Consider the following 16137-nt stretch of genomic DNA (forward strand, 5'->3'; position numbering starts at 1 on the left):
GCATGGTAGAAGGTCATTAAGGGGTAAGTTAACACCATTTGATCCTGAGATTGACAGAACTTTTCATCACAATCAGCGAATTGTAAGCCAACCATCAATCTCTATAATGGATGAACATATTAGAACTTTGAATGAGTTGTTCGCACCCGCATCCGCTAGTCCCCCTACTTGCATAGTATTACCAATTAATAATGCAGCCTGTTGCTGGAAATTGGACCCGGGGGCTGCCGCGAAGCCAGGGGAAGGAGGAGCTCCGCTGCCGGAAGGGTGGACGGCGGTGCGCCGGCCGGTGACGTCCTCCTGGAGGGGTGTAAGTCCTGCAAAAAAGCCGGTGGCCGGGCTCCCCGGCGCCGGCCCTCCGATGCTTAAGTCAGAGGGGGCAGATATGTGGAGAGAGCAAGGAAGAGAGTATATGGAGAAGACAGCCGAAATATTTGAATAAGATGAAGAAGATGAAGAGGGTGATATCCTCTATTGTGTCTGTGCTGTTTACTTCTTTTTACCCGGTCCAGGAGGGTTCTGTCCGGGGCCCCCCCTCCCTTTCCCTCCAGGTTTTCTTTTATAGAAGGATTTTTGTTACCTGGGAGGTGATAGGAGGTTTGTCCTTTTGTGTGATAATTGGGCACGATTTGGCTCATTAATGGCGTAGTGGAAAACGGGACCGAATCGGACCGGAATCAGGGAGTTGTCACGGTCGATCGGACCTGTTGGAGTGGTTGAACCGCCGGCTATGGTGGGCCTGGGGTCCGTGGATGGTAAGTGCATTTATTACCGAATGAACCGGCGGTCAGGGAGAGCCATACGCTCTGATGGTTCAGTGATCCGGAGATCGTCTTGGGCCGTGCTCATTAAATGACTGGGTGCATCGGAGACTTGAGAGAGTCTCATGCATTAATGGCAGGTCATGCCGAATACCTGCGGAGATCTTATGCCTTGATGGCTTGGAGATAGCGGCAGGCTATAGTAGAGTCGCGTGTATAGCCGCCGGACCTTTCGAGAAAGCTTGGCGGGGAGGAGCATTAGTCAAGGCATTGGCTCGGCAAGGGTGCCGAGCCGAGCTGGTCGCCCAGAGGGGCGCCCTGTGGCGGGGTTGCTTTAAGTACTCCTGGTCGGCGCCCTTTGGGCGAGCACCTTCTAGCCGAGCGCCTCTATTTGGCGCTCTCTAGTCAGCGCTTTCTAGTTGAGCGCTTCTCTGGTCGGCGTCCGCTGGTCGGCTGTTCCTATCCGAGCATCTCTACTTGGCTATTTTGATTGGGCGCCTCTTGGCGCTCTCTCTGGTCGGCGCTCTTTAGTCGAGTGTCTTTCTGGTCGGCTCTTTCTAGCCGAGCATCCCTACTCGGGACGTTGGTTGGTCCGAGAGCCTCTTGGCGCTCCGGTCGGCACTCTTGGGCCGAGCATCTTTTCAGATTGGCGCTCTCTAGCCGAGCACCCCTCTGGTTGGTGCTCTCTGGTCGGCACTCTTTGGCCGAGCTCCTTTCTGGTCGGCGCTTTTTGGCCGAGCGCCTCCGTGGTGGTATGACTTTGGGGTTTTTCCCCAACACTACCCCCCGACTTCCGAGTTCCAGTTGGCTACCAGCTGGAGCGCGGGAAGTAGCTTTACTTGGGCCGTTACGGATTCCGAAAATTTTTAATTTACTGCGCATTTTGAATTATCGGAGGCTTTGAGGTACCTTTAATAGGCGGCGTCTCTTCTTTTCCGAAAAGCCTCATTATTGGGGCACCTTTTGCGAAGCGTCCTCGCGTCGTGGGCTCATGATGGGGCCGCACGATCTTCGATTGCGGGCGCCTTTCCGCACGATCTTCGATTGCGGGCGCTTCAGTGTCCGAAGCGCTAGCCCTAATTAAATGCGTCGTTCTGTCTTTTGGATCGACACGCGTCACCATCTAAACAGGATACAGCGTTTTTCTCGCTAATTTGGGCCGTTGGGGAGGTCTATTTAAACTCTCCCCTGGCCCCTTGTCCTCTTTCTATTGCCTTCTGCTTCCAGCTTTCCTTCCAGTCTTCCTCAGACCGAAGTTCCTTCTCTCCGTCGTTTCCCTCAGGTCCCTCTTCTTTTTGATTTCTTTTTCTCGCAATGGGTTCTCTCCCTAGCGAAGTCGAGTCCACCATGAGCGTCCTGGAGGTCGAGATGACCGAAGAGTGGTTCTTCCCTCTTCACGGGTTCCGTTTGGAGCCTGCCAGGCGGAGGGACCGGATAACCGATCCTCCGGTAGGTCGGATCGGAGTGCATCTGGAATCGCTCTGGGCCAGCCTCCGATTTCCTCTTCACGGCTTCGTGAATGAGTTGCTAACAGTGTGCCAGTTGGTTCCGGCGCAACTCACTCCGAACGCCTGGAGGACGGTGGTCGGTTTTCTATCCCTGTGTTTACTGCAGGGGATTCTGACTTCTGTCAACGTCTTCCGGCGACTTTTTATTTTTAAGTCGAACCCGGGAGACGGGGAGTGGCTTTACATCGCCCTTCGGGCGGGTCGGCCACTCTTTCAGGGTGCCCTTCGTCCATTCATGGCTGGAAGGAGAAATTCTTCTTCCTTGGTTCTGCACAGTCCTGGGGGTTTGACCCCCGGTGGGGACCGGCTCAGCTCAAGTCCATCAACAAACTCCCCAGACTTTCTCCACGTGAGCAGGGGATCCTCGACGCCATCCGCAGCCTCGGGGACGGCATCTTACTGAACGGCCTCATATGTGAGGACGCTTTTGTGAACGTGGGCTTGAGCTCGGCACGTCCCCACGGTAAGGGTAGTTACAGTCTCTTTTTATTTTCTTACTGTTCTAATGTTCTAATCCTGTTCGCCTTTGCAGATATTGCAAAGATGGTGACGAAAAGCGAAGTTCTTTACGCCCGCTTCCAGAAGAGAGCGGCCGAGCTCTCGGGAGAGCCCACCGAGCCGAGAAAGAAGCAAAAGGTCTCGGCAACCTCGACTCCCTCGGCGGCAGCGGTGGCCGAGGCGGGTCCTTCCCGCCCTGCGCATCCCGAGGCGGGGCCTTCTCGCCCCGCTGACTCTGAGGCGGGTCCTTCTCAGCCCGCGCGCCCTGAGGCTGATCGGAGAGAGGGCGCGAGTTCCGGGGGCTCGGGCTCCAGAGGAGCCCCGATGGCGCCTCCATGCCCGGCGCCCTTGGCGCAGATCCCTGGTCGGCAGGACGCTCCAGTTGCCGACCAGGGGAGGAGTTCAGTGGGTCCCGTGCTTGCACGCCCCGCTATAGTTGTGCGGCGGTCAGATCGGCCGCTCGTCCGACCCCAGCCCCCTAGCTCCGAACCGGGGGGCAGTCAGGGAGCTTCGGGGTCGGCTCTACCTAGGCCAGCCGATGCTGGCCTTCCGGGCCCATCGGGCTCGGGGGGACGGGTGCCCCTTGCACCCACCTGGTCGGTGTTCGAGGGAGATTCAGCCCTCGAAAACCCTCGAGTAGCGCTGGAGGTATTCCGGGTCGCGCTGCTCCCAGCTGACCGGGCAATGATGCAGTCCATGAGCTATAATGCTTTCATGGACTATACCCGCTGCAACGCCGTCCGGGTGAGTAAAATCTTCCACTTGTGTAATCCGTATAGATTTTCTACTAGTGGCGCCTTATATTTTTCTTTTCGTCTCTTTTACAGTATTTGCACGAGACGGAGATGCTGATGCACCTAGTCCAAGAATACCGGGAGAAGGCCCGGAGGTGCCAGCGCGGTTATGACGAGGCCCAGGCGAGGTACCTAGCCGCCGAGGCGAAGTACCAAGCCTCCGAAGCGAAGTACCAGGCCTCTGAGGCCGAACGACAGGTGCTCCATGTTGGAATCCCTCGCACGCCGCAGAAAATTTCAGAAAAATTCTGCGCGTAGCGGAAGACATGCGCGAGATCCCGTTCATCTCATGAACTTATTTTAAAACCGATGTTCGTAGATAGATTAGGATTAAATACTTTTACATAATATTAGGAAGATCAGATCTTTACCTTGTGCGGGTAGATGATCACCGCAAATCTGATGATCGTGGACTTGTTGAAGGTTCGCTTGAAGCCGCACACGCGTCCGGCCTCTACGGGTATCCACACGAGGCAGAGGACCAATCCAAACTCTCTAATCTCCCCGGGGTGCTAGCTCCCTTGCAGAGATATGTTTTGATGGTTGAAATCCTCTCTTTTGAATCAACTCTTGATTGCCTTAGAGAGGAGGAAGAAGGATAGATCAAAAGGAAGAAGGCAAAACCCCTTTGCAGCCTTTTCCTTTTCCTTTTCTTTTGGAACCAAAAGAAGAGAGGGAGGAAGGGCTGCATGCCTCCTTCCTTTTCTTTGCTTGCTGGTGGCTGAAACCATCATGGGAGAGATGGGTTCACGGCACAAAAGGGAGGAGAAAAATCCCACGTCCTTCCAAAGGAGGGGATTGTCAAGCGGGCCCATGAGAGAAAAGATGGGTCACCTGCCACCTATCTTTCTTCTCCTTTTTTTTTTTTTTTCTTGCAGCTCCAAGGAGGCTGAAGGGAGGGGGTTCACGGCTGGATCACCAAGATGGGAAGATGGTCCTTCACGGCTGAAAAGAGAGGGGGAGGAAAAATTAGGGTGCTGCCCCCTTTCTCTCTCTTATATATGGCATGTGGAGCTCCTAAAATTTAGGAGCTCCCATCCTTATCTCTAAGAAAAGAGGAGGGGCGTACGCCCCTCTTCTTTTCTTCACGTATTCAGCCAAGAGGGGCGTAGCCCCTCCCTCTTCTCCCTATTTCACGCACGCCCACTTAATCCAATTAAGTGGGGTGTGGGGCCATGTACAAGGTGGGTCTAATCCTCTTCCAAAGAGGATTGAGTGCGCCCATTTTCTTTTTCCTTCAAATCCTAATCTAATTAGGATTCGATTGAACCATGACTCAATTGAACTCTTCAATCCTAATCCAATTAGGAGTCTTTTAATTAATTAGATTAAAATTAATTAGGACTTAAGAAATCCTAATCTAATTAGGACTTATTAAATTTCAGTCCTAATTCAATTAGGACTTTAGAAATCCTACTTCAAGTAGGACTTTAATTTAATTTGAAATCCTAATCCAATTAGGACTTTAAGAATCCTAATCCAAGTAGAACTCCTAATTAAGTCCAATTAATTAAATCCAATTAATTAAATTAAATTGCAATCCAATTGCAATTATTCCTTCTTCAACTCACTAACTCTTAGCGGGTTAACCAATTATCAATCAAATTGATTATTTGTGATTCCTAATCACAATTCAACCATCGGATCGGTCAATACCTCTAATGTGTGTGACCCCATAGGTTCTATTCTGTCTGGTAGTGAGATATATTGCGATCTCTATCACAATATCATTGAAAACTCCTTTCAATGGGTTGGAACAATTCCAACTCAACTCACCAGGGACCATCGATCATCAAGATAGTCCCTGTGAGTCTCACCATCCACCAGTGACACCTAGCAGCATGTAGTGGCAACCCAGCAGAATGGAATGATGAACCTCTAGGTGCAGTTATCATATGATACGGTCCTTCTATCGTGGATCCCTACAGGACGGAGGTCATGGATAACTCGTCAAACCCCATCGTCTGTCATATGTCAAGATTTATTCGACTTAAGTTCGAGAATGGAAAACTCCTTTTCCACTGTACATACTACCCCGGCCGAGGATTTACGAACTCAGTCTCATAAATCACATAGGATCTCTCTTAACCTATCAAGATCGATAGATTCCATCTAGATGCACCCCTACTCCTACAATGAACCTACTGCAGCCAATCTGCACCACAAGAACCCAATTGGCTAGGGCTCATGTTTATGTGCTCGTCAAACTACAGCAACCTCACCGTGAATAGCCGAGGCATCGCAGGTCAAAGGACCAGTCATACAACTGCAGCATCAAGTAAGTCACTGACGAGTGGATAGACATCCAAGTGACTACTTGCTATGGTCACGCTCAGTACCCTTGTTCTCTAACAAGCACTTGCACAATTGCTCCAGTGTCGCCACACTGTGGACTCAAGACTCGTCCATCAAAGAAAGCGATCTGTGCACTAATCTCAGCGGATCGATCACCGTCCTCGTGATGATCCATCGATCAAGAGCAATTCAGAAATTAATCACCAATGACACATGCCTCAAATTCTCAACTCTTGAGAATATGCGTCATCATCTTATTAATTTCTTGGACGATTCATGGACACATAAGAACATGAATGAAAAGAATGCCCATTCTAATAAATTCATTATTAGGTCAAGTACAAATTTATATCCCAGAATAAAATAATGCGTCAGCCAAATTGGCTTCTAGGGCATACTTCTAACAATCTCCCACTTGCACTAAAGCCAATCAGCTATAAACCTAAACCCCATCTTCTCAAGATGCGCTTCAGTTTTCTGCTGACTTATCTGCTTAGTGAATGGGTCCACCACATTTCCTGTGGAGTCTACTCTCTGATCCTTTACTTATTTCTTTTCAAGGTAGTCACTTATTAGGTTAAACCACCGCTCTATGTGCTTCGGCTTCTGGTGAGACCTTGGCTCTTTAGCTAGTGCTATGGTGCCTTTGTTATCGCAGTAGAGTGTTATGGCATCTGATGACATTACACCTAACTCAGCAATGAACTTATTAAACCAGAAGGTTTCCACTGCACCCTTAGATATGGCTAAACATTCAGCTTCTAAGGTAGAATCTACAATAATCGGTTGTTTAGAACTCTTCCAATTTACTGAACCATCATTGCATATAATCTGATGTAGACTTTCTATCATCAATATGTGTGCATCCTTCTACCTTCAACTCTGATCTTCTTCCAAAAACCAAGAACATGTCCGTAGTTCTTCTCAAGTATTTAAGACTGTTCTTCACAGCTATCCAGTGCTTCTTGCCTGGATTTGACTGATATATGCTCGTGACACTCACAGCATGTACTATATCAAGTCATGTACATAGCATGGTATACATGAGGCTCCCTATAGCCGAAGTATAAGGGATCTTGCTCATCCACTGAATCTCTTCAGATGTGTTGGGGCACATCTTCTTGAAGAGATTTACCCCATGCCTAAGGGGTAATAATCCCCTTTTAGAGGTTTCCATGCCGAACCTCTTCAACATTCCCTCTATGTAATATTCTGTGATAGGACAAGCATCCTCTTAGATCTATCTCTATAGACCTTAATTCCCAAAATATAGGATGCTTTTCCAAAGTCTATCATGGAGAATTCCTTAGACAACCAAACCTTGACTTAGGATATCATCCACGTACAATACGAGGAATGCAATAGTCCTCCCACTAACCTTCTTATAAATACATGGTTCCTCCTCGTTCTTGAAGAAATCAAACGATTTGATTATATCGTTGAAACGAGTGTTCCAACTCCGAGATACTTGTTTTTGTCCATAGATGGACCTTTGCAGCTTACAGACCTTCTGATCACCATCACAATATCATGATATGCTACAACAACAAGCAATATTCGAATGGACTTCAGTATGGCTACAGGTGAAAAAGTATCCTGATAATCAGTGCCTTCGCACTGACTATAACCTTTCGCCATTAGCCTTGCCTTATAGGTATCTACCTAGCCATCCGAACTTAATTTTCTCTTGTAGATCCATTTACACCCAATAGGTACTGTACCTTCCGGTGAATCTACTAAGGTCCAGACTTGGTTGGAATGCATGGAGTCTATCTCTAACTTCATGGCTTCCAGCCATCTCTCGGAATCGATGTCTAACATCGCCTCGTTGTAGGTATTGGGATCCTTACCTTGATCCCTATCTCCCATGAGGAACACTTCCTCTACATCCTCTGTAAGTATACCTAAGTACCTTTCAGGAGGATGGAAGATCCTACTAAATCTACGAGGTGGAGGAGGTACAACATGTACTGGCTCGATATGAATAGGTTCTATAGGCACAATGGCTCGTTGCTCTTTAGAGACTTTCTCTTCGAGCTCAATTTTTCTCCTACTGCCTCTATCAAGGATAAACTATTTTCCATGAAGATAGCATGTCGGCTCACAAACACTTTGTGATTCTCTGGGACGTAAAATTGTATCCAAATAACTCTTTAGGATATTCTATAAAACGAGCACTAATTGTCCTATCCTCTAACTTGTCCGCCTGTTGTCATTTGACTTGGGCCGGACATCCCCAAATCTTGAAATAACCAAGACTCAGCTTCTTACCATGTCATATCTCATATAGTGTGGTAGGAACAGACTTAGAGGAAACACTATTCAATATGTAAATAGCTGAAAATAGGGCATCTCTTTAAAGAAACAAGGGTTGATCAGTGAAGCTCATCATGGACCTGACAATATCCAATAGGATCTGATTCCTCCTCTCCGACACTCCGTTAAGCTGAGGTGTACCAGGAGGGATCCATTATGAAACTATACCATTCTCCTTGAGATAATCACGGAACTCTCCACTAAGGTATTCACCTCCTCGATCTGATCGAAGAACCTTAATGAGTTTTTCTGTTTGTTTTTCTACTTCATATCTGAACTCTTTGAACCTTTCAAAAATTTCAGATTTGTGTCTCATACACATATCCATACCGTGAGTAATCATCGGTAAATGAAGTAAAAATTACAACCCCTAGCCTGCACATCGAATGGGCCACACAGATAAGTGTGTACTAGGGTAAGTATCGCAGTGGACCTCTCCCATGTACTAAAAGGGATAATTTGGTCATCTTTCCTTGAAGGCAGAATTCACAAATCGGATATGACTCGAAAGTCAATGAGCTCAGAAGCCCATATTTCTTCAATTTGTTTATTCTGTCTTCTCCTATATGACCAAGCCTGAGGTGCCACAAATACTTTAGATTTATCTCATCTCTAGATCCTTTTGGATCCTATGGTACTCACTGTTTGCTTAGATACATTCACAGGTACATCCAAATGTAAGTGATAGAGACGGTCAATCATAAAACCATATGCATCCAATTTATTTCTCAAACAAATTGAACAATAGTCTTATAAAAATCTTTCTGTGCTAAACAAGATACAGAAATCAAATTTCTGTTTGCAACAGGTAACAGTCCCTAAGTATCCTTTTAATAATGAGCATATCTGGCATACCTTCTGAAGGTCTGTCACCCTTCTTACTCTTTATGCTTTCCATGTATGTAGGACAGTTCCTCTTCCAATGTCCGTCTTATGATGCAATGGAAATACTTTTCCTTGCAATCGGCCTTTTTTTCTTGGAACTTCCTTACTTGGCCTTTTCTCGGTCTTCTGCCTTTTCACAGGTTTCTTCTTCTTCCAAGTAGACTCTCTCTTGGAAGTAGAAACCAACTCGACAGCGAGAACGATGCCCCTTGAACTCTTCAAGGTCCCTAAGGTAGTTACCAATTTTATTTAACAATTCTATTTTGGTGCATACAATCTTGTTCATATGGTAATTTACTATAAACTGTTCATATGAAGCTAGAAGGGATTGCGGGATCAAATCCATTTGCAATTCCTTGTGCATGGTCATGCCGAGCTTCTCAAGCTCCTCTAAGTCCTTTATCATGGTCAAACCATGATCATGGACAGACTGCCCATCACGCATCTTAGCCTTGAAGAGCCTCTTGGACACTTCAAAACATGCTGCGTGACTCTGTTCACCATACAACTCTTGTAAGTGATATAATATGTCCCTGGCAATCTTCATGTTCTCATGCTGGCATTAAAATTAATTGGACATGGATGCCTTTGTGCAGCACCTAACTTTATTGTCATTGTTCGTCCACTTAGCATGCGTCTTATGCTGACCAGTAATCGGACGGATTGGTAACACAGGGATTCCATGGTCTAGCATATACCCTAATTTCTCACAATTCAAAACTATTTTGAAATTTGCTGAGCTAGTTTTTATAATTGGGTTTGGTCAAACAGTTGTTCTATAGGATATGAGTTAAGAGTCTAGAAGCTGACTTTATAATCCTCAGAGAGTAAAGATTCTAGTTAGAATTTTGTACTTGAACTTTATTTGTTTTAGGGCCTTTTAAAACAAATATACCTCCCACTATTTTCTCGAATCTCTCACACTCCTCTAGTAGAGAAACGGAAACCTTGCGACTCTAGGTTTCAAGTGGGGTGCTACGGTCCCACCAATTTACATACCACCTCACCTAACAGTTATTGGTGACAAATAAATGATGAGTGTACAACTCTTGTACAATGCTTCTCAAGCAAGTTGTAGCGCTATCCGGTCTCTAAGTAATGAAGACCTCACCTAACAGTTATTGGCCCCATTCCTTAGTTAAGTCGGACCCACCGTATAACCGCAGAAGCAAAGCCGTCATTGGGTCCCTCACCTAACAGTTATTGGGCCCAACCCCATCTTTACCCCTACAACATCTCATGCCTAATAGAGAGGTCCAGTCCCCCGATGCAACTTGCCCACTGTATCCAGCCGAGACAAATCAACGCCGGAAAGACCTTAGCAGCTCTACTACGGTGGAAGACCTATGGACTTAATATTTTTCGAGGAGATTTAATTTAGGTCTCTTTTATTTAATTATCTACATCTCATGCAAATAATTATCTAACCGCTATGCATAAACATAAACATAAACATCCAGGCATAATAACAAAAATTAAACTGGTGATGATCATGGATCCAGGATGGGGTCATAGTACAAGCACATGCACGTCAATTGGTTAGATCGTCTTCAACTCTTGACTCGATCTTAAGCACCCTTGGTCCAATTGCGATCAACTCCTTGATCCATCTCCAATCAACCCTTGATCTCGATCCGCGCAAATCGTGCTTGTAGAGGCATGCACCGATCAACCATTGACATGCAAACACATCACAGATTACATCCCAGATAACTTTAAAAATAAATAAAATTAAATAATAGTTACAATCCTTTTTCATGAGACACGCAGGTCTCTAATACATCAATATAAGATGCACGCAGGCATCTGAAAATCTGATTTACATGCATCACATAACATCACAGAACATCTCAGACATTGCAGAACATTTTAGCACAATTAAAGGGTCCATCCATGATCATCACCATACGCATCTCATGCATTAAATAAAATTTACAGATCTGAATATTTAACAGATTATGTCATCTTATGAGTTGCTGATCATGCAAGATATGATTCTAAATATTTTTAATCTCATTAACAAATCAATAGAATCATTAATCTAATCGCATAGAAAATCAGCATGCAGAAAAATCAGCAAGCTGAAAATTCTGCATGCAGAAAAATTCAGCAAGCATAATCTTTAAATTTTCAGATCTATTATGCCTTAATCATTTAATCCTAATCTTAATCTACGCAACCATGGCTCTGATACCACTGTTGGAATCCCTCGCACGCCGCAGAAAATTTCAGAAAAATTCTGCGCGTAGCGGAAGACATGCGCGAGATCCCGTTCATCTCATGAACTTATTTTAAAACCGATGTTCGTAGATAGATTAGGATTAAATACTTTTACATAATATTAGGAAGATCAGATCTTCACCTTGTGCGGGTAGATGATCACCGCAAATCTGATGATCGTGGACTTGTTGAAGGTTCGCTTGAAGCCGCACACGCGTCCGGCCTCTACGGGTATCCACACGAGGCAGAGGACCAATCCAAACTCTCTAATCTCCCCGGGGTGCTAGCTCCCTTGCAGAGATATGTTTTGATGGTTGAAATCCTCTCTTTTGAATCAACTCTTGATTGCCTTAGAGAGGAGGAAGAAGGATAGATCAAAAGGAAGAAGGCAAAACCCCTTTGCAGCCTTTTCCTTTTCCTTTTCTTTTGGAACCAAAAGAAGAGAGGGAGGAAGGGCTGCATGCCTCCTTCCTTTTCTTTACTTGCTGGTGGCTGAAACCATCATGGGAGAGATGGGTTCACGGCACAAAAGGGAGGAAAAAAATCCCACGTCCTTCCAAAGGAGGGGATTGTCAAGCGGGCCCATGAGAGAAAAGATGGGTCACCTGCCACCTATCTTTCTTCTCCTCCTTTTTTTTTTTTTTTTCTTGCAGCTCCAAGGAGGCTGAAGGGAGGGGGTTCACGGCTGGATCACCAAGATGGGAAGATGGTCCTTCACGGCTGAAAAGAGAGGGGGAGGAAAAATTAGGGTGCTGCCCCCTTTCTCTCTCTTATATATGGCATGTGGAGCTCCTAAAATTTAGGAGCTCCCATCCTTATCTCTAAGAAAAGAGGAGGGGCGTACGCCCCTCTTCTTTTCTTCACGTATTCAGCCAAGAGGGGCGTAGCCCCTCCCTCTTCTCCCTATTTCACGCACGCCCACTTAATCCAATTAAGTGGGGTGTGGGGCCATGTACAAGGTGGGTCTAATCCTCTTCCAAAGAGGATTGAGTGCGCCCATTTTCTTTTTCCTTCAAATCCTAATCTAATTAGGATTCAATTGAACCATGACTCAATTGAACTCTTCAATCCTAATCCAATTAGGAGTCTTTTAATTAATTAGATTAAAATTAATTAGGACTTAAGAAATCCTAATCTAATTAGGACTTATTAAATTTCAGTCCTAATTCAATTAGGACTTTAGAAATCCTACTTCAAGTAGGACTTTAATTTAATTTGAAATCCTAATCCAATTAGGACTTTAAGAATCCTAATCCAAGTAGAACTCCTAATTAAGTCCAATTAATTAAATCCAATTAATTAAATTAAATTGCAATCCAATTGCAATTATTCCTTCTTCAACTCACTAACTCTTAGCGGGTTAACCAATTATCAATCAAATTGATTATTTGTGATTCCTAATCACAATTCAACCATCGGATCGGTCAATACCTCTAATGTGTGTGACCCCATAGGTTCTATTCTGTCTGGTAGTGAGATATATTGCGATCTCTATCACAATATCATTGAAAACTCCTTTCAATGGGTTGGAACAATTCCAACTCAACTCACCAGGGACCATCGATCATCAAGATAGTCCCTGTGAGTCTCACCATCCACCAGTGACACCTAGCAGCATGTAGTGGCAACCCAGCAGAATGGAATGATGAACCTCTAGGTGCAGTTATCATATGATACGGTCCTTCTATCGTGGATCCCTACAGGACGGAGGTCATGGATAACTCGTCAAACCCCATCGTCTGTCATATGTCAAGATTTATTCGACTTAAGTTCGAGAATGGAAAACTCCTTTTCCACTGTACATACTACCCCGGCCGAGGATTTACGAACTCAGTCTCATAAATCACATAGGATCTCTCTTAACCTATCAAGATCGATAGATTCCATCTAGATGCACCCCTACTCCTACAATGAACCTACTGCAGCCAATCTGCACCACAAGAACCCAATTGGCTAGGGCTCATGTTTATGTGCTCGTCAAACTACAGCAACCTCACCGTGAATAGCCGAGGCATCGCAGGTCAAAGGACCAGTCATACAACTGCAGCATCAAGTAAGTCACTGACGAGTGGATAGACATCCAAGTGACTACTTGCTATGGTCACGCTCAGTACCCTTGTTCTCTAACAAGCACTTGCACAATTGCTCCAGTGTCGCCACACTGTGGACTCAAGACTCGTCCATCAAAGAAAGCGATCTGTGCACTAATCTCAGCGGATCGATCACCGTCCTCGTGATGATCCATCGATCAAGAGCAATTCAGAAATTAATCACCAATGACACATGCCTCAAATTCTCAACTCTTGAGAATATGCGTCATCATCTTATTAATTTCTTGGACGATTCATGGACACATAAGAACATGAATGAAAAGAATGCCCATTCTAATAAATTCATTATTAGGTCAAGTACAAATTTATATCCCAGAATAAAATAATGCGTCAGCCAAATTGGCTTCTAGGGCATACTTCTAACACTCCAAGGCAAGGTCGGAGCATCTGATGAGAAGATTCGAGCTCTGACCGCTGAGCTCGATGAAGAGAAGGGCGCGCATGCATTGGCGAGGTCCGAGCTGCGCGCCGCAGAGGCTCGATTGGCCAAAGCCGAGCAGGCGTTGGCCTCCCGCGAGCAGGAGGTGGGGAATGCCCGCCTCCGACATTCGGAGCTCGAGCGGAAAATAAAAACACTCGAGAAGAAGGCCGCCTACCACGAGGCTCGGGAGCTCGAGGCTCGGGAGCAAGCTCAGAGCGCGGTGGCGCTCTTTCGCGAGTCGGAGGAGTTCCGCGACCTCCTGGAAGAGGAGGGCGTGAATGGGCTGATCCAGGGCTTTCGGGATTTCCGCAATCAATTGCGGCGGCTCCTCCCGGATTTTGACGTGAACTTGTTCCAACCGGGAGCAGGGGTCGAAAGGCCGGATGCGGAGGCAGATGCTCCGGAGGCTGAGGCGACCGAAGCCGCCCCCGAGGCTACTCCCATTGCTGCTGAGGCCGAGGAGGTCCCGACTGCTGAGCCCGCCGCTCCCGACACTGCCGAGGCCGAGGTGGTCGAGCTCGGGCCTTTGATGTAATTTTTGTTATTTCTTGTGAAGTCGGGATGGCCTCCCATACTTGTAAGGGTCAAACCCGAATTTTGTACTTAGCCTACGGGCCTCTTTGAAATGAATATACATTTCTTTTTTGGAAACTCGTCTGTCATAGTCCAAGTTTTTCTGCTCGGATCCGTTTTAGGTTCCGAGGATATGGGCTCTAGGGCCTCAGCTTTTCCCGCCACAGGGTTTGAGTTTAAGTTTGGCTTGCCGAGCTCCTTTGCTCGGTCCTTCAACCAGCGGTATAGCAACGCTTGTGCTCATACCAAGGATTTGGGCTCGGAGAGTCTTCCCGAGCTCAGTCCAGAATTCGACCGAGCCCTAAGGCGGTCTCTAGGACTTAAAATTTATTTTTGCGAAGTTAGTAAACTTCGATCCTCGCATTGCCGGGGCGGACCAGATTCGTTTCCAACGAATGGGTCGAATGCTCGTCAACTCGTGACGGGAATTCACCGGACTTAGTATAATAATATGCTGGTGTCATGAGCACTCCTTCGCCGAGGCGATTGAAGACGCTCCTCTGCTCGGCGTCCGTTCTTTGAGGACATCGGCAGAGAAAAATCCAAGATAATGTAGAAACATTAAATGAATGGGTACCTTGTACCGTATGCGTCCTTGCGCCGAGGCGACTGAAGACGCTTCTCTGCTCGGACTCCGTTCTTTGGGGACGTCAGCAGAGAAATCCAAAAGCAGAATAGATAATGTAAAAACATTAAATGAATGGGTACCTTGTACCGTGTGCGTCCTGGCACCGAGGCGACTGAAGACGCTTCTCTGCTCGGACTCCGTTCTTTGGGGACGTCGGCAGAGAAATCCAAAAGCAGAATAGATAATGTAAAAACATTAAATAAATGGGTACCTTGTACCGTGTGCGTCCTGGCGCCGAGGCGACTGAAGACGCTTCTCTGCTCGGACTCCGTTCTTTGGGGACGTCGGCAGAGAAATCCAAAAGCAGAATAGATAATGTAAAAACATTAAATAAATGGGTACCTTGTACCGTGTGCGTCCTGGCGCCGAGGCGACTGAAGACGCTTCTCTGCTCGGACTCCGTTCTTTGGGGACGTCGGCAGAGAAATCCAAGAATAGAATAGATAATGTAAAAACATTAAATAAATGGGTACCTTGTACCGTGTGCGTCCTGGCGCCGAGGCGACTGAAGACGCTTCTCTGCTCGGACTCCGTTCTTTGGGGACGTCGGCAGAGAAATCCAAAAGCAGAATAGATAATGTAAAAACACTAAGTAAATGGGTACCTTGTACCGTGTGCGTCCTGGCGCCGAGGCGACTGAAGATGCTTCTCTGCTCGGACTCCGTTCTTTGGGGACGTCGGCAGAGAAATCCAGCGATGAAGAACGAGCCGAGCTCGTTGGTTGAAGCTGGTAGAGAACGAGCCGAGCTCGTTTGGCCAATAAAGACAACATCCCAACGTATCGGGGCATCCCGATGAACCGGGGCATCTCGACGTCTCGAGGCATCCCGGCCGAGGTCGGGGTAGGAGCACGAGCCGAGCTCGTCCGGTCAGAGAGGACCGCTACTCAATAGTCGATAGAGCACGAGCCGAGCTCGTCCGGTCAGAGAGGACCGCTACTCAATAGATGGAGCACGAGCCGAGCTCGTCCGGTCAGAGAGGACCGCTACTCAATAATCGATGGAGCACGAGCCGAGCTCGTCCGGTCAGAGAGGACCGCTACTCAATAGATGGAGCACGAGCCGAGCTCGTCCGGTCAGAGAGGACCGCTACTCAATAATCGATGGAGCACGAGCCGAGCTCGTCCG

Source organism: Phoenix dactylifera, unplaced genomic scaffold (genome assembly GCF_009389715.1).
Source record: "Phoenix dactylifera cultivar Barhee BC4 unplaced genomic scaffold, palm_55x_up_171113_PBpolish2nd_filt_p 000996F, whole genome shotgun sequence".
NCBI classification, from domain to species: domain Eukaryota; kingdom Viridiplantae; phylum Streptophyta; class Magnoliopsida; order Arecales; family Arecaceae; genus Phoenix; species Phoenix dactylifera.